The sequence below is a fragment of the Pseudophryne corroboree genome, chromosome 3 (genome assembly GCF_028390025.1).
Source record: "Pseudophryne corroboree isolate aPseCor3 chromosome 3, aPseCor3.hap2, whole genome shotgun sequence".
Classification (NCBI taxonomy): Eukaryota; Metazoa; Chordata; class Amphibia; order Anura; family Myobatrachidae; genus Pseudophryne; species Pseudophryne corroboree.
In genome coordinates this window covers 439,305,756-439,324,803 of record NC_086446.1, presented here as the reverse complement: position 1 = coordinate 439,324,803, position 19,048 = coordinate 439,305,756, and positions in this window count along the sequence as shown.

Here is a 19,048-nt window from a genome sequence, read left to right as displayed (position 1 = left end):
AACACCAGGGACGGGCATTATGAGTATCTGGTAATGCCGTTTGGACTCAGTAATGCTCCTGCCGTCTTCCAGGGATTTGTAAATGAGGTATTTCGTGACATGCTTTACCAGAGCGTACTGTTCTACTTGGACGATATTCTGATCACATGTCAAGGAAGTTCTTCACCATCTCCTTAAGAATCATCTGTATGGGAAAATCTCTAAGTGCACCTTCGAAGTACCGTGAATTCCTTTCCTCGGATATATCATCTCGGGAACAGAGCTTCGTATGGATCCGGAACAGGTTAAAGCCATCTGGGATTGGGCTCAACTACTCTCCTTGAAAGCGGTGCAAAGATTCCTGGGCTTTTCTAACTACCACAGGAAGTCCATAAAGGGTTTCTCTACCACAGTAGGGCCCATTACCGCCCTGACCAAGAAAGGCTCAAATCCAAGTCCATGGCCTCCTGAAGCTGTTGAGGCGTTTTCTCGGTTGAAATCGGCATTTATGTCTGCTCCGGTGCTTCAGTAGCCTAATCTTGAGAAGTCCTTTGTCCTGGAAGTAGACACATCCTCAGTTGGTGTCAGAGCTGTTCTGTCTCAGTACTCTTCAGATGGGAAATTACATCCGTGTGGCTTTTTTCTCTCAAAACTTTTTGCCTGCAGAACGAAACTATTCCAGGAACTTTTGGCAATAAAATCTGCCTTGGAGGAGTGGAGATATTTACTGGAGGGTGTTAAACATCCTATTACCATCTACACTGATCACAAGAATTTGCTCTACATTAAGACCGCACAATGGGGGTAATTCTGAGTTGATCGCAGCAGCAAGTTTTTTTAGCAATTGGGCAAAACCATGTGCACTGCAGGGGAGGCAGATATAACATGTGCAGAGAGAGTTAGATTTGGGTGGGTTATTTTGTTTCTGTGCAGGGTAAATACTGTCTGCTTTATTTTTACACTGCAAATTAGATTTCAGTTTGAATACACCCTACCCAAATCTAACTCTCTGCACATGTTATATCTGTGCATGTGCAGTGCACATGGTTTTGCCCAACTGCTAAAAAAAATCCTGCTGCAATCAACTTGGAATTACCCCCAATGACTTAATCCTCTCCAAGTTAGATGGGCACTCTTTTTTACTCGGTTTTACTTTGTCATTAAGTATCGGGCTGGGACTCTCAATGGAAAATCAGACATGTTGTCTCACTCCCTAACCACCTCTGATGAAGAGAGTCTGGTTGAAAAGAGCCTAATCCTCAATCCAGTATCCATCACCGCAGCTCCCACCTCCTTAGGTCCCCCACCAGGAAGGTCGTCTGTTCCGGCTGAGCTTCACCCGAAATTGTTACAGTGGGCTAATTTCTCCAAGTTTTCCGGTCACCCAGGAGTACAAAAAATGTTTGAATTCCTGCGAAGGGCTTACTGGTGGCCCACCATGAGGAAAGATACACAGGATTACGTCAGTTCGTGCTCTCAATGTACTCAACACAAAAACCCTTGTCTTCCTCCTGCCGGGTTACTCCGTCCTCTGCCCATTCCTAGAAGTCCCTGGACCCATATCTCTATGGACTTCATCACTGAGTTACCTCTCTCCAAGGGATATAACACCATCTGGGTGATCGTTGATCGCTTCTCGAAAATGGCACTTTTTATTCCATTGACAGGTCTACCTACAGCTCCCAGGTTGGCTCAATTGATCATCCGAGAACATTTTCGGTTACATGGGCTACCACAGGAGGTGGTCTCTGACTGAACGGTTCAATTCACCGCTAGATTCTGGAGAGCTCTCTGTTCTGCACTGCAAATTAAACTCAAGTTTTCCTCCGCCTACCACCCACAAACCAACGGAAAAAACAAAAGAGTCAATCAGGACCTAGAGACTTCTCTTCGTATCTATCTCTCTCCTTCAAAGGATGGCTAGGTGGAGTTATTGCCCTGAGCAGAATTAGCTCATAATCATCAGTAACATACTTCCACTGGCGAGACTCCATTCTACATCAATTATGGATTCCATCTGCGTGTTCCTGAATTACTGCTCTTCTCTTCGAAGGATGTTCCTGCTGTAATCTCCACTCTGCAGCATTTCAGTCACATCTGGAATAAGGTTCATGCTAATCTTAAGAGAATCTCCATCAGATATAAACTCTTCGCGGACAAGAAACGATGGGCAGTTCCTCAATACAAGGTTGGCGTCAGGGTATGGCTTTCCACCTGCAACCTTCATCTAGAGGTGCCCACTATGAAATTTGCTCTAAGATTTATCGGTCCTTACCCAGTCCTGCAAGTCCTGAATCCTGTTGTCTGCAAATTAGACTTGCCGACTCATTTTCGAACACCGAACTCTTTCCATGTTTCTCTCCACCGCCCTCTCATTCTAAATCGTTTTCATTCAGATTCACCAAAACCAACCCCGGTTGAGACCGAAGCTGGAACTGAATTTGCGGTCAAGACTATTCTCAATTCTCAATACTATCGTAAGAATCTACAGTACCTGGTGGAATAGAACGGTTATGGACCTGAGAAGAGAAGTTGGGTGAATGCTACCAACGCTTCTGCTCCACGACTATTTCGCATCTTTAATTCCAAGCATCCAACAAAGCCCAGGAAGTGTCCAGTGGCCACTCCTAGAGGATCTACTGTCATAGATAGGGAGCGCCAGCTGCCGCGCTTACACCTCTGCTGTGTGCTGGGTCTCCGGGGCGGTCTCCCCTCGGTGAACTTTGGGTCCAGGCGTGCGGCCAGCGTTGCCTCTGGCTTCCCTGCGGTCCATGGGCACGTCCATTGTGTCCAGCGTCCACGTGAGCAGACTGTGCCAATGGCGCGATCTGGAACTCTTCCCACCAATGGGAGCAGAGAGGGCAGTTCAAAAGGAAGTGCTGGGCAAAGCTCCGGTGCCTGAGTATTGTCTTTTACAAGCTACTCCCAGGCTCACGTTGCTTCTACGTGGAGTCCTGTTTCCCAGCTCTCACTGAGTTCCAGCGTCTCCAGCATTTCCAGTGTGTTTCCCAGCTCTCACTGAGTTCCAGCGTCTCCAGCATTTCCAGGGTGCTTTCAAGCTGTCACTAAGTTCCAGCGTCTCCAGCATTCCCAGTGTGCTTCCCAGCTCTCACTGAGTTCCAGCGTCTTAAGCATTTCCAGTGTGTTTCCCAGCTCTGAGTTCCAGCGTCTCCAGCATTTCCAGGGTGCTTTTAAGCTCTTGGAAAAAAGGGGGAAGTATTTGGACACAGCACTGGAAAACAAATCACCTTGAATAAATTATTATTCAAGCTCTCACTGAGTTCCAGCGTCTCCAGCATTCCCAGTGTGCTTCCCAGCTCTCACTGAGTTCCAGCGTTTTCAACATCGTTCACAAGTCATCACCCATTTCTTCATTCAGTGTTCCTCAGTATCATTCACAAGTCAGTCATTACTCATTTCTTCATTCAGTGTTCTTCAGTATCATTTACAAGTCATCACTCATTTCTTCACTCAGTGTTCTACAGCATCATTCACAAGTCATCACTCATTTCTTCATTCAGTGTTCTTCTGCATTGTTCACAAGTCATCACCCCTTTCTTCATTCAGTTTTCCTCAGCATTGTTCACAAGTCATCACTCATTTCTTCATTCAGCGTTCTCCAGCATAGTTCTCAAGTCATCGCTCATTTCTTCATACAGTGTCCTTCAGCATCGCTCTCAAGTCAACATTCATCCCTTCATTCAGTGTTCTTCAACATCATTTTCAAAGCATTAGTTATCTATAAAGCTGCATGAAGAAGACCTACATACGGCCATCTCTATTTCGACCCCACTTCGACCCAACTTCGACCAACGGAAGGCTCTCAGAGTACCCAACCCTTCCAGGCTGTGACACAGTGGTACTGCTGTATAAGTCCAGTGGTACTGCCTTATAAGTCCAGTGATACTGCCATATAAGTCAGGTGGTACTGCCGTATATGTCCAGTGGTACTTCTGTATTAATCCAGTGGTACTGCTGTATAAATCCAGTCCAGTGGTACTGCCGTATAAGTCCATTAATACTGCCGTATATGTCCAGTGATACTGATGTATAACTCCAGTGGTCCTGCTATATAATTCCAGTGATATTGCCGTATAAGTCCAGTGGTACTGCCGTATAAATCTAGTCCAGTGGTACTGCCGAATAAGTCCAGCGGTACTGTCATCTAAATTCAGTGATACCACCATATAAGTCCAGTGATACTGCCGTATAAGTCCAGTGGTACTGCCGTATATGTCCAGTGGTACTTCTGTATTAATCCAGTGGTACTGCTGTATAAATCCAGTCCAGTGGTACTGCCGTATAAGTCCATTAATACTGCCGTATATGTCCAGTGATATTGATGTATAACTCCAGTGGTACTGCTATATAATTCCAGTGATATTCCCGTATAAGTCCAGTGGTACTGCCGTATAAATCTAGTCCAGTGGTACTTCCGAATAAATCCAGCGGTACTGCCATCTAAATTCAGTGATACTGCCATATAAGTCCAGTGGTACTGCCGTATATGTCCAGTGGTACTTCTGTATTAATCCAGTGGTACTGCTGTATAAATCCAGTCCAGTGGTACTGCCGTATAAGTCCATTAATACTGCCGTATATGTCCAGTGATATTGATGTATAACTCCAGTGGTACTGCTATATAATTCCAGTGATATTGCCGTATAAGTCCAGTGGTACTGCCGTATAAATCTAGTCCAGTGGTACTTCCAAATAAATCCAGCGGTACTGCCATCTAAATTCAGTGATACTGCCATATAAGTCCAGTGGTACTGCCGTATAAGTCCAGTGATACTGCCGTGTAAGTCCAGTGGTACTGCCATATGAGTCCAGTGGTACTGCCATATAATTCCAGGGATACTGCCGTATAACTCCAGTGGTACTGCCATATAAATCCAGTCCAGTGGTACTGCCGTATAAATCCAGTGGTACTGCCATATAATTTTAGTGATACTGCCATATATGTCCAGTGGTGCGGCCGTATAAATCCAGTGGTACTGCCGTATAAGTTCAGTGGTGCTATCCTGTGCTGTATATTATTTTCTCCAAATAAAGGGGTTATTAATTTTTAATCCAAATAATTTTTACAGGGTTTGTCCTGTGTGGTGTAGAGGTACGCTCTCCTGTGCCGCATATTGTTATATAACTCCAGAAAAATAATGGAGAACAAAAATTTGGATAAAATAGGGAAAGATCAACAACCACTTCCTCCTAGTGCGGAAGCTGCTGCCACTAGTCATGACATAGACGATGAAATGCCATCAACGTCGTCTGCCAAGGCCGATGCCCCATGTCATAGTAGAGGGCATGTAAAATCCACCCACAGTCCAGTTTCTGATATTCAAATTGAAGATGTCACTGTTGAAGTACACCAGGATGAGGATATGGGTGTTGCTGGCGCTGAGTAGGAAGAAGAGGAGGAGGATTCTGATCGTGATGTAGTTTGTTTAAATCAGGCACCGGGGGAGACAGTTGTTGTCCGTGGGATAAATTAGCCCATTGTCATGCGTAGGCAAAATACCAAAAAAGCCAGCTCTTCAGTGTGGAAATATTTCTTCACAAATCCTGACAACAGGTGTCAAGCCGTGTGTTGCCTTTATCAATCTGTAATAAGTAGGGGTAAGGTCGTTAACCACCTAGCAATATCCTCCCTTATACGATACCTGCAGCGCATTCATCAGAAGTCATTTTCAAGTTCAGAAACTTTGGGTAAGAGTGTAAGCAGTCCAATGACACCTAAATCCCTTCTTACTCTTGTACCCAAGCTCCTGCAAGCCACACCACCAACTCCCTCAACATCAATTTTCTCCTCAGTCAGGAACGTCAGTAGTCCTGCAGGCCATGTCACTGGCATGACTGACGAGTCCTCTCCTAACCGGGATTCCTCCGGAGGATCCTTGAGTGCTATGCCTACTGCTGCCGCTGTTGTTTTTGCTCCTGGGAGTCGATCGTCATCCCAGAGGGGAAGTCGGAAGACCACTTGTACTACTTCAACTATGCAATTGACTGTCCAGCAGTCCTTTGCGAGGAAGATGAAATATGACAGCAGTCACCCTGTTGCAAAGCGGATAACTGAGGCCTTGACAGCTATGTTGGTGGTATCCGCCATTGGTGCAGTGGGATTTAGACAATTGATGGAGGTAGTGTGTCCCCGGTACCAAATCCCATGTAGATTCCACTTCACAAGGAAAGCGATTCCGGACTGTACAGGGACATTAGGAAAAGTGTCCTCAGTGTCCTGAATAATGCAGCTGTACCCAGTGTCCATTTAACCATGGACATGCGGACAAGTGGAGCAGGGCAAATTAAGGACTACATGACAGTGCAGCCCACTGGGTAGATGTACTGCCTCCCGCAGCAACAACAGCAGCGGCACTAGTAGCAGCATTTCACGATCGCCAGCTCGTTCCTCGGCAGGCTACGCTGTGCATCACTGGATTCCGTAAGAGGCACACCACCTCTTACGGAAACTGAGGGACATCATCGCACGATGGCTTACCCCACTTAGATTCTCCTGGGGATTTGTGATATCGGACAATGCCACCAATATTTGCCCATATTACATCTGGGCAAATTCCTGCACGTCCCATGTTCTGCACATACAATTAATTTGGTGGTGCATAATTTTTTTTTAAATGACAGGGGCGTGCAGGAGATGCTGTCGATGGCCAAACAAATTGTAGGCCACTTTCAGTATTCAGCCACCACGTTTCGAAGACAGGAGCGCCATCAAACACTCCTGAACCTTCCCTGCCATCAACTGAAGCAAGAGGTGGTAACGAGGTGGAATTCAACACTCTATATGCTTCAGAGAATGGAGGAGCAGCAAAAGGTCATTCAAGCCTATACATCCACCTACGATATAGGCAAAGGAGGGGGAATGCACCTGACTCAAGCGCAGTGGAGAATGATTTCCGTCTTGTGCAAGGTTCTCCAACCCTTTGAACTTGCCACACGTGAAGTCAGTTCAGACACTGCCAGCTTGAGTCAGGTCATTCCCCTCATCAGGCTTTTGCAGAAGCAGCTGGAGAAATTGAAGGAGGAGCTAAGACGGAGCGATTTCGCTAACTATGTGGGACTTGTGGATGGAGCCCTTCATTCGCTTTGCCAGGATACAAGGGTGGTCAATCTGTTGAAATCAGAGCACTATATTTTGGCCACCATGCTCGATCCTAGGTTTAAAGTCTACATTGTATCTCTCTTTCCGGCAGACACAGGTCTGCAGAGGTTCACAGACCTGCTGGTGAAACAATTGTCAACTCAAGTGGAACGTGACCCGTCAACAGTTACTCCTTCATTTTCTCCTGCAACTGGGGCTGCGAGGAAAAGGATAAAATTTCCGAGCCCACCCGCTGGCGGAGATGCAGGGCAGTCAGGAGCGAGTGCTGATATCTGGTCCGGACTGAAGGAGCTGCCAACTATTACTGACATGTCTACTGTCACTGTATATGATGCTGTCACTATTGAAAGAATGGTGGAGGATTATATGGGTGACAGCATCCAAGTAGGCATGTCAGACAGTCTGTATGTATACTGGTAGGAAAAAGAGGCAATTTGGAGGCCCTTGCACAAACTGGCTTTATTTTACCCAAGTTAGCCCCCCCCCCTCCCCCCCCCCACCTCCAGTGTGTACTCCTAAAGGAGTGTTTAGTGCAGCTGGTAATCTTGTCAGCGATCGGCGTAGGTTACTTCCAGGAAAATGTGGAGAAGATGATGTTCATCAAAATGAATTATAAATTCCTCCAGAAAGACCTCTACCAGCAATTGCCTCCAGAATGTACACAGGGACTTGTGATGGAGGTTTCCATTGGGGACAAATTAATACTCTGTGATTAGGAGGATGTACACACTGAAAGGGGTGGGGAATCGGAGGATGAGGATGAGGATGACATCTTGCCTCTGTAGAGCCAGTTTGTGCAAGGAGAGATGAATTGCTCTTTTTTTGGTGGGAGGATTAATTGCTTGTTTTTTGTGGGGGCCCAAACAATCCAATCATTTCAGCCACAGTCGTGTGGCAGACCCTGTCACTGAAATGATTGGTTTGTTAATGTGTGCATGTCCTGTTTATACAACATAAGGGTGAGTGGGAGGGCCCAAGGGCAATTCCATCTTGCACCTCTTTTTTTTCTTTGCATTATGTGCTGTTTGGGGCCACTCCTAGATGGGTCAGGTGTTTGTGCCGCCCACTTGGGTCGCTTAGCTTAATCACCCAGCAACCTCATTGCACCTTTTTCATCTTTGCATTATGTGGTGTTTGGGGCCTAGTTTTTAAAACTGCCAACCCGTCTGACACTGCACTGTTACTCCTAGATGGGCCAGGTGTTTGTGCCGCCCACTTGGGTCGCTTAGCTTAGACATACAGCTACCTCATTGCACCTCTTTTTCTTCTTTGAATTTTGTGCTCTTTGGGGACTAGTTTTTAAAAGTGCCATCCTGTCTGCCACTGCAGTGCCACTCCTAGATGGGCCAGGTGTTTGTGCCGCCCACTTGGGTCGCTTAGCTTAGTCATCCAGTGACCATGGTGCAACCTTTTGGCCTAAAAACAATATTGTGAGGTGTGAGGTGTTCAGCATAGACTGGAAATGAGTGGATATGAATGTTATTGAGGTTAATAATACCATAGGATCAAAATTACCCCCAAATTCTGTGATTTTAGCTGTTTTGTGTGGGGTTTTTTTTAAAAATCATCCAGATCCAAACCAAAACCCGAAAGGGTGGTTTTGGCAAAACCAATCCAGATCCAAAACACGAGCGGGGATCCAGATCTAAAACCAAAACACAAAACACGAAAAGTGCCCGCCGCACATCTCTAAGTAACTGCTGACGATAGAGATGGCCTGCATATGAATAAGTATAGTAACTGCAGGAGCTAAGGCAGATGACTTACAGAATTGTCTGAGTGGCTATAAAATGCTATTTTTTTCTAAATGCCCAAGAAACAGAATGGCAGATTAACTTAGGTTTTCCTTAAAAAAACAAACAAACAAACAGCATTTGGGACGGTTTTATTTTTTATTTTTTTATTTCCCCCCCTCTATTTATGAAGGGGGAAAGAAAACAAAGGACAGGGAACAAATGTGGGGGATAAACTGTACAATGTTCTCAAATATAACAAATATGCAGGGAAGCACAACAATAAGACACGGAGCAAAACTGAGTGCAGAAAGTAGACAGTACTGAAATAAAAGAATCTTAGATCACAGCAAAATTAATTGAAAATGAAAAAACCTGTGTGGCATAGAGCAAAGGGACACACAAAGGCTTAGGGAAATCATGACTATGGAGTAACTGAGGAAAGTACATGTTTTCCCTGGACTGTTACTTATTCATGCTAACCATACCCCTTCATCGGAGGGGAAGTAGAAGAGGTAGAGCACAGGCAATCCAGTTTCTCCATTTTAAAGCGCCTATGAATCTTAGAAAGAACGATGGAAAGAGAAGGCGGCAGATACTCTTTCCACAGTTGAACAATGGTAGCCGTGGTGGCTATCAGAATGTGCCTCAGAACATAACAATGATGGTTGGGTATAGTATCAGCCTCTCTGGCTGAGAATAGTATTAATTCAATAGGAATAAATGGAATGAGACAAGTACGCAGTCTTTAGCAATGCTGTCAATTCCTACTCTAGTATCAATCGCACTCCCCTGCAGCTCTGCTTCGGAGATTCAGCTGGGACTTTACAGCCGCCTTCTAATCAAGCTGCAGGACACCACATTATTCAAAAGGGCCCTCAGCAGTGGACAATGGTCCTGATGTCATATTGTGACAGATTTCCATACAGGCATTAGATAACATGGATCACCAGATGCAGCACAACCCCCCCACCTCCAAACACACACACAAACACAAATTGGCAGCTGCATGCTTTTCATACTAAAAACAAAATAAAAAATTGGTCCCAGCGCCTGGTGCCCCTACAGGTATACTGCCTTTACTCCCCTAAAGCAGAACTGTCTACATGTCCAGTGTTACGCCTGCACAACCTGAACTGGAAATGCCATATTTTATACTTTATCTCTGGGGTTAAACTCATACAGGGAAATAATTTAACAAACATATAAGCATGATTAATACATTGTAATATTTCTTCAGGTTTAACCTCTACTTCCCATTTTAAATGAGCAGGGAGTTTGAAATATGTTAAATTGCTGCGCTTGAATGAAAAGCTGCTTTCTTAGAAGGTGGATTTGATATTTTAATGGAAAGCGCTAATTAAATTAAAAAATGTTATGAGTGATTTATGGGTGAATGATATTGAGACTAAAAAAAAAAAAATATGTAAAAGTAAAACAAGCGGTACCTGTGAAAAAAAGGGTGTTAGTAAAATAATGTTTACACTCTTTTGAGTGAATTGGTAAGGAGTGGCCCGTGCACAGTTGTTAATAGTCCCGGTTGTCCTACCTGTCCCTGCACTATGTTGTTCCAGAGCTGCTGGTGAGCACAGCGGCTCTGATCCTGAGTGCAGCGGATGGTGAGGCTGGCGGCGCTGGGTCCCGCTGCGTCCAGCGGGCTGTATGCGCAGTGATGTTTTCCGGCTCCCAGCACCGCTACTGACAGCGGGTCGTGTTGCGGCCGATGTCCTGGCCGTGCGGTGGGCTTTCTTTCTCCTTAGTAGACGATCTCCAACGCGTTTCATGCGGTTTGCACTTTTTCGAGGAGGGAATGAAAAGATCTTTATTTAGGCTTCCAATTTATATTAAAAGATACCGGAACTTCCGCCCGGAAGTGACCTCATTTTTGGTGGGAACCATATGTCAGGTTTTCCACATAGAGGAAATATTATAAAACGTCAAATGTGAATAGTGAAGAGGAATTAAAAAAAATAGAAAAATGTTTTTGGGTACCGCTATGTTTATTGATTAGGACTGTAAAGTATATTTATTTATTTATTTTTATTTTTTTGATTGTCTGATTAATGCTGGCTATTTTGTTAATTTTTTGATTTTTGATAAAAATTATTTTTTTCGTAGAAAAGGATTCAGTTCAAATTCTATATACAGGCCTTTCGGGGCCATGGTTTTCAAGTCGAAGATCCATCTTGTTTCCACCATTTTTAGTTCTTCCGAAATGTTACCTCCTCTCCAGTTAGCATGTATTTTTCTAATCACCATAAATTTTGTACCTATTGGGTTTTTATTGTGGACTTCAAGGTAGTGTTTAGAGACATTATGCGTGATTAGTCCCTTTCTTATATTATTAATGTGTTCGGCAAATCTGATTTTTGCTTTTCTTTTTATCTGTCCAATGTATTGGAGGTTGCAGGGGCATTGTAAAAGATAAATGACCCCTTCCGTATCGCAACTCCGCATTTGGTTAATATGGTACGTTTTTCCTGTTACTGTCGACGAAAAATGTGTTGTTTTTATCATTGTCCTGTTGCTTATCGTACAAGCTTTGCAATTTAGGCACTGTCTGAAGCCTTTATTGATGGGATCACAGTCTTTTTTGCTTTGATGGTGTAGATGGCTTTTCACAATCGTCTGTTTAATGGATTGGGCTCTTCGGTAAATAATTCTTGGTTGGTCAGTGTTAGGATCTCCTGCTCTGTGCTGCCACGTCGCCATGGCAACCGGGAGGCAAGTGTTAGTGAAGTAACCTGAGCGCAGCTGATACTCCGGTCCGGGTTTTTACTGTGTAGTGGTTACAGGCTCTGTGCACGGCAGGGAATCCGGCGCTGGTTTTGTGCTCACAGTCTGTGAGGTCTGAGTGGGGCGTGGACAGCACCTGCTATATAAACCATCCTCTCAGGCTAGGCAAATGCTGCTGAATCTTTGTTTGTTAGTCAGTTCCAGAGAGTGAGCTAGTACTGTGTGACTTTGTATTTACTTGTTGCTTACTGCGAATAGGCCTTGGGATTCGGTACTTCATTCTGCCAATCCGGACCTAGCAGTAAGACTGGAGTCAGTTGTTTGACCTGCTGGGGTTCGTTTGCTATTCTGTGAACCCAGCAGGTTTGCGGCTGTACTCTCAGACCTGCTTGCTTAATCCTCCCTCACTGTGCAGGGCGTCCAGGTGTCCGTTTAGTGGCAGTAAGCTGAACCTGTGCCCTGCAAGTGGGGGTTAGGATTGTGGATACTCTCCTTGTGTCTATATTTCTATCTCTGACCAAGGAGTTTATTCCCACACCCGTTGGTAACCCTTTGGGGTTTTTTCTGTTGCTCTTAGCAACATAATTTCAGGTGCTCCACATGTTAAATCACTACACCTCGCTTCATTGTCCGCTCTATTCCATCTGAGCATTCCTGACACTAGGGAGACACCCAATTCCTGAGCCTTTGGGCTTCTCCGTTCACTTTGTGTTTATTAGTTATTCCATCACCTCCTGTGTATGTTATGTTATACTGTCTGTGAGTTCGTTTGCTTCGCTTCCCTCTCTGTTCATACACCGGTATACTCCTGTTAGCACTGGTGTGCGTAACATATTCAGCAGCCATACTCCTGTTGAAATTTTGTGGGAATATGGAGCATACCCCTCAAAATACTTTGCAACAGGTGGTCGATCAGGTGCAGGTCCTGACTCGACAATTTAATGAGATGTCCATTAAAATGAACACCCCGCAGGCCGCTAGCGGAGCTCCCGCAGCAGCAGCGGCAAGTTCAGGAGTTAACGAGCCGAAAGTAAATCTCCCGGATCGTTTTTCTGGAGATCGCTCGCAGTTCTTTTGTTTCAAGGAGAGCTGTAAGCTATATTTCAGGCTTAGGCCGCAGTCTTCTGGGTCGGAGATTCAGCGGGTGGGCATGGTGATTTCCTTGCTACAAGGAGACCTACAGGTCTGGGCATATGGGTTACAGCCTGACTGTCCATCGCTTAAAAGTGTTGATGTTTTTTTTACGGCACTGGGCATTTTGTATGATGACCCTGACAAGATGGCTTCAGCTGAGGCTCAGATTACGGTTCTTAAGCAAGGGCGACGGCCAGCTGAGGTTTATAGTACGGAGTTTCGGAGGTTGGCTCATGATACCCAGTGGAATGACCCAGCCCTGAGAAACCAGTACCGAAGGGGCCTTTCTGACCAGATAAAGGACCAACTGGTACAATATCCCTCGCCTGATAGCTTAGATCAGCTCATGCAGTTATCCATCCGGGTGGATAGACGGCTGAGAGAGCGTAGGCTTGAAAGGGAGACCGCACAGTTTCCTTTTTTCCCAAGGGAACCTCAGACTCTGAGGAATATTCCGAGGAGCCTATGCAGATTGGGGCTACCCGCCTCTCCTCGCGTGAGAAGACGCGGAGGAGACAGCAGGGTTTGTGTTTCTACTGTGGGAATAAAGGTCATGTTGTAGTATCATGCCCAGAAAAACCGGAAAACTTCAGGGCCTGAGGGTGATGGGAAATATCCTGTCAGGCCAGAAGTCAGAATTTCCCAAAAATACTTTTCTCATTCCGGTGACTTTGGAGATCCTCGGTCAAACTGTCAAGACTGAGGCCTTTGTTGACAGTGGGGCCGATGGGGTTTTCATGGACCGTCAATTCGCCCTGGAACACTCTGTTCCCTCAGTACCTTTGGCATCAGAGATTGAGATCTGTGGGTTAAACGGGGAACCATTGTCCCAGGGTAAAATTACCTCCTGCACCAGCCAAATTCCTTTGTTTATTGGAGCCACACACTCTGAAAAATTGTCTTTTTATGTGACTGTCTGTTCTTTTGCCCCATTGGTTTTGGGGTTACCCTGGTTAAGGGCCCATAACCCTCAATTTGACTGGGTCTCTGGGGAGATTCTTAGTTGGGGTAGTGATTGTTTCAGGAGTTGCTTGAGCCTTCCAGTCAGGCTCTCGCAGCTAAGTTTGCCAGGATTGCCAGGATGTTATGCAGATTTTGCGGATGTGTTCTCCAAAAAAGTTGCGGAGGTACTACCTCCCCATCGCCCCTACGACTGTGCCATTGATTTGTTGCCGGATGCTAAGCTTCCCAAGAGCAGGTTGTACTCCCTGTCACGTCCTGAGACTCAGGCTATGGCAGAGTACATTCAGGAGAACTTGGCTAAGGGATTTATCAGACCCTCACAGTCCCCAGTTGGGTCGGGGTTCTTCTTCGTGGGTAAAAAGGACGGTTCGTTGCGACCCTGCATCGACTTCAGGGAATTGAACCGTATCACGATTAAAAACTCGTACCCACTGCCTCTTATTTCGGTTTTGTTTGACCAGCTTCATACTGCCACCATTTTTTCTAAGATTGACTTACGCGGTGCTTACAATCTAATCCGAATAAGAGAGGGGGATGAATGGAAGACTGCCTTTAATACCCACTCAGGGCATTATGAATATTTGGTGATGCCTTTTGGGCTCTCTAATGCCCCGGCAGTCTTCCAGGAATTCATGAACGATGTGCTCAGGTAATATTTGGATAGATTCTTAGTTGTTTATCTAGATGACATCCTAATCTTCTCTCATTCCCTGGAGGAACATCGGAAGCATGTACGCTTAGTCCTCCAGAAACTCAGAGACCACCAGCTTGGGGCGAAGCTGGAGAAGTGCGAGTTTGAAGTCCAGCAAATCGCATTTCTAGGGTATATTATCTCCTCAGAAGGTTTCCAAATGGAGGGTTCTAAGGTACAGGCAGTCCTGGATTGGGCGCAGCCCACTAGTTTGAAGGCGCTTCAGCGTTTTCTGGGCTTTGTGAATTTTTATAGACGGTTTATCGCTGGATTTTCGTCTATAGTGGCCCCCTTGGTGGCACTCACTAAGAAAGGGGCGGATGTTGCTCACTGGTCTTGTGAGGCCAAAGCGGCCTTTGCCCGTCTCAAAAGGGCATTTGTCTCGGCCAAGGTGCTGCGACACCCAGATCCAGAGCGTCCTTTTGTGGTAGAAGTGGATGCCTCTGAGATAGGTATTGGGGCAGTGCTCTCTCAGATGGGGGTGTCTGATAATCGCCTTCATCCCTGTGCTTACTTTTCCCGTAAATTTTCGTCTGCCAAGATGAATTATGATGTGGGTAACCGGGAATTGTTGGCTATAAAGGCTGCACTCGGGGAGTGGAGACACTGGCTTGAGGGGGCTAAGTTTGTGGTCTCAATTCTCACCGACCATAAGAATCTGGCATATTTAGAGTCAGCGAAGCGGCTCAATGCCAGGCAGGCACGATGGGCTTTGTTTTTTGCTCGCTTTAATTTTTTGATAACATATCGCCCTGGGTCAAAAAACATCAAGGCTGATGCGCTCTCGCGGAGTTTTGCTCCAGTTCAAGAGACCACCGAGGAGCCATTGCCCATTGTGTCCCCATCATGTATTAAAGTGGGCATTACCCAGGACCTCTTGTCATTAGTCCTTAGAGCACAGGAGCAGGCTCCTCCAGACCTTCTGGTAGGTCTCTTGTTTGTGCCTCCTAGGTTAAGACAGCGAGTGTTCCTGGAATTCCATGCCAAGAGGTCGGCAGGGCATCCGGGTATTGCCAGAACTCTGGAGTTGCTGTCTAGGGCGGTGTGGTGGCCCTCGGTGGCTAGGGATGTGGATCAGTGGGTTCGGGCATGTGACGTTTGTGCCCGAAATAAAACTCCTAGAGGGGTTCCTGTCGGCCCATTACATCCACTCTCTATTCCGTCTAAGCCATGGACCCACATTTCCATGGATTTTGTGGTGGACTTGCCCAAATCCTCGGGGATGACAGCCATTTGGGTTGTCGTTGACAGGTTTTCGAAGATGGCGCATTTCGTTCCACTGGTTGGGCTGCCATCGGCCAGACGCCTGTCTGAGTTATTTATGCAGCATGTTGTGTGCCTCCACGGGTTGCCACTTGATGTGGTCTCTGACCGTGGATCCCAGTTTGTGGCCAAATTCTGGAGGGCATTTTGTTCTGATCTCCAGATTTCTGTGAGCTTGTCGTCAGGCTACCATCCACAGTCTAATGGGCAGACTGAGAGGGTGAACCAGTCCTTGGAGCAGTTCCTCAGGTGTTATGTCTCCAAGTGTCATACTGACTGGGTTGCTCATCTGTCCATGGCGGAGTTTGCCTATAACAACGCGGCTCACTCTGCTACAGGGATCTCTCCCTTCCTTTGTGTGTATGGGCATCATCCTAAGGCCAATTCTTTTGACCCCCTGGATTCCACGCCTGGTGGTTCCTCTGTTGTTTCGGTCCTTAGGGGTATTTGGAGGAAAGTGAAGAAAGCCCTTGTGTCTGTGTCATTAGTGACCAAAAGGGTTTTTGATAAGCGGAGAAGACCCTGCAGCTTCAAATTAGGAGACTTCGTCTGGTTGTCCACCAAGAATTTGAAGTTGAGACAGCCATCTCATAAGTTAGGTCCCCGGTTCATCGGCCCTTATAAGATCACCAGGGTTATCAATCCGGTGGCATTTCAGTTAGATCTGCCCTTGGGTATCAATAAAACATTTCATTGTTCCCTTTTAAAACTGGCGGTTAGTAATCCTTCTTCCAGTGGAAGACCTTCTCCTCTTCTGATACGGGGTCAGAGGGAGTTTGTGGTTGAAAGGGTTCTTGACTCCAAGATGGTTCGGGGTCGGCTGTCATTTTTGGTGCACTGGAAGGGGTATGGCCCGGAGGAGCGGTCGTGGGTGCGCAGTTGTGATCTTCATGCCCCCAGACTGATACGCTCTTTCTTCTCGCAGTTCCCAGATAAACCCGGTGGTAGGGGTTCTTTGACCCCTCGTCAGAGGGGGGGTACTGTTAGGATCTCCTGCTCTGTGCTGCCACGTCGCCATGGCAACCGGGAGGCAAGTGTTAGCGAAGTAACCTGAGCGCAGCTGATACTCCGGTCCGGGTTTTTACTGTGTAGTGGTTACAGGCTCTGTGCACGGCAGGGAATCCGGCGCTGGTTTTGTGCTCACAGTCTGTGAGGTCTGAGTGGGGCGTGGACAGCACCTGCTATATAAACCATCCTCTCAGGCTAGGCAAATGCTGCTGAATCTTTGTTTGTTAGTCAGTTCCAGAGAGTTAGCTAGTACTGTGTGACTTTGTATTTACTTGTTGCTTACTGCGAATAGGCCTTGGGATTCGGTATTCATTCTGCCAATCCGGACCTAGCAGTAAGACTGGAGTCAGTTGTTTGACCTGCTGGGGTTCTTTTGCTATTCTGTGAACCCAGCAGGTTTGTGGCTGTACTCTCAGACCTGCTTGCTTAATCCTCCCTCACTGTGCAGGGCGTCCAGGTGTCAGTTTAGTGGCAGTAAGCTGAACCTGTGCCCTGCAAGTGGGGGTTAGGATGGTGGATACTCTCCTTGTGTCTATATTTCTATCTCTGACCAAGGAGTTTATTCCCACACCCGTTGGTAACCCTTTGGGGTTTTTTCTGTTGCTCTTAGCAACATCATTTCAGGTGCTCCACATGTTAAATCACTACACCTCGCTTCATTGTCCGCTCTATTCCATCTGAGCATTCCTGATACTAGGGAGACACCCAATTCCTGAGCCTTTGGGCTTCTCCGTTCACTTTGTGTTTATTAGTTATTCCATCACCTCCTGTGTATGTTATGTTATACTGTCTGTGAGTTCGTTTGCTTCGCTTCCCTCTCTGTTCATACACTGGTATATTCCTGTTAGCACTGGTGTGCGTAACAGTCAGGTAGTAAATGTTTTAATGTTTCATCCAGTTGTAGAATGGGCCAATGTTTCCGTATCATTTTTTCCACTATTGCTGTGTTGCTGCTGTACTGGGTGATAAATGGTACTTGGATGGGATTTTCCTTTTTGTTCTTGTATTGTATAGGGTCCTTTCTGTCAATTTGTTTCAATCTGTCGATGTGGTTTTGAATTTCCACATTCGAGTAACCCTTTTCTATGAAATTGTTTTTCATGAGTTCACTTTGTGTAAGATATATTTCTTCATCTGTACAATTCCTTCGTAATCTTTGGATTTGACCTCCTGGAATGTTTCTGATCCATTTTCTATGATGATTGCTGTGGGTAGGGAGTGTGTTGTTCCCGTTAACTTCCTTAAAATGTGTTCTGGTTTTTATTTTTTGATGCTCGATATATATTTCGAGATCTAAAAAAATGACTTGTTGCTGACTGGTTGTTGTAGTGGAGACCAGATTTAATTGGTTGTTGTTTATGTATGTAATGAATTGTTGTAACTTTTCTTCAGGTCCATCCCAATTGAAGATTACATCGTCTATGTAACGATACCAGCAAATCAAATTCTCTGAAAATATGTTTTCTGTCCAGATTGTGTCATCCTCACATTTTGACACGAAAAGGTTTGCATAACTTGGAGCTAGGGGTGTACCCATTGCGGTACCACATTTTTGAAGATAGAATTTATCGTTGTACCAAAAGTAATTACGAGTCAAGATGAATTCGATGTTCGCCATGATGAAATTTATTTGTTTGTTTGGAATGGTGGTTTGCGTGGATAAATAGTGTCTAGTATGAGCGCAGCCTGCTTCATGTGAAATGCACGTGTATAATGATTTGACATCCGCGGTTCCTAGTGTGTATGATGTTTTCCAAGTTATATTTCTAGGATCTGCAGAATGCTGATTGTATCTTTCAGATAACTTTCAGATAACTTTTCTGATGGGTTACTAAATTCTGTAAAAAATGATCAGTGTATTTGGATAGATTTGAAGTGATTGAATTGATGCCAGAGATGATCGGTCGTCCAGGTGGATTTGTCAAGTGTTTGTGGATTTTCGGCAAGAAATAAAAAGTTGGAATTTTTGGCTCTGGTTGAAAAAGATAATCAAATTCTTTTTTATTGATAATGCCGATTTCTAGGCCTTCTTCAAGGTGTTCATGTAGCTCTTTTATAAATCTTTGTGTGGGGTCTTGGTCCAACACCATGTAGGTTTCTGTGTCTCCTAATAACCGTTCTGCTTCAAGTTCATATTGATCTCTTTGCATAATGATGATGCCTCTGCCTTTGTCCGCGGGTTTGATGACTATAGTTTCATCTTTTTTCAGTTCTATTAGGGCTGTGCTTTCTTCTTTTGTCATATTGTATCTAATTTTTTGTTTTTGGGGGATTTTGTCAATGTCCTCTTCCATCGCTTTCTGGAACGTGTTGATAAATGGTCCTTTACAGTGTGTCGGATTAAATATTGATGTGGGTTTGAAGTGTGTGTGTTGGTATTCTTCAGTTGATGTTTGTGGTGTTTCAATCTGTGTATTTTGA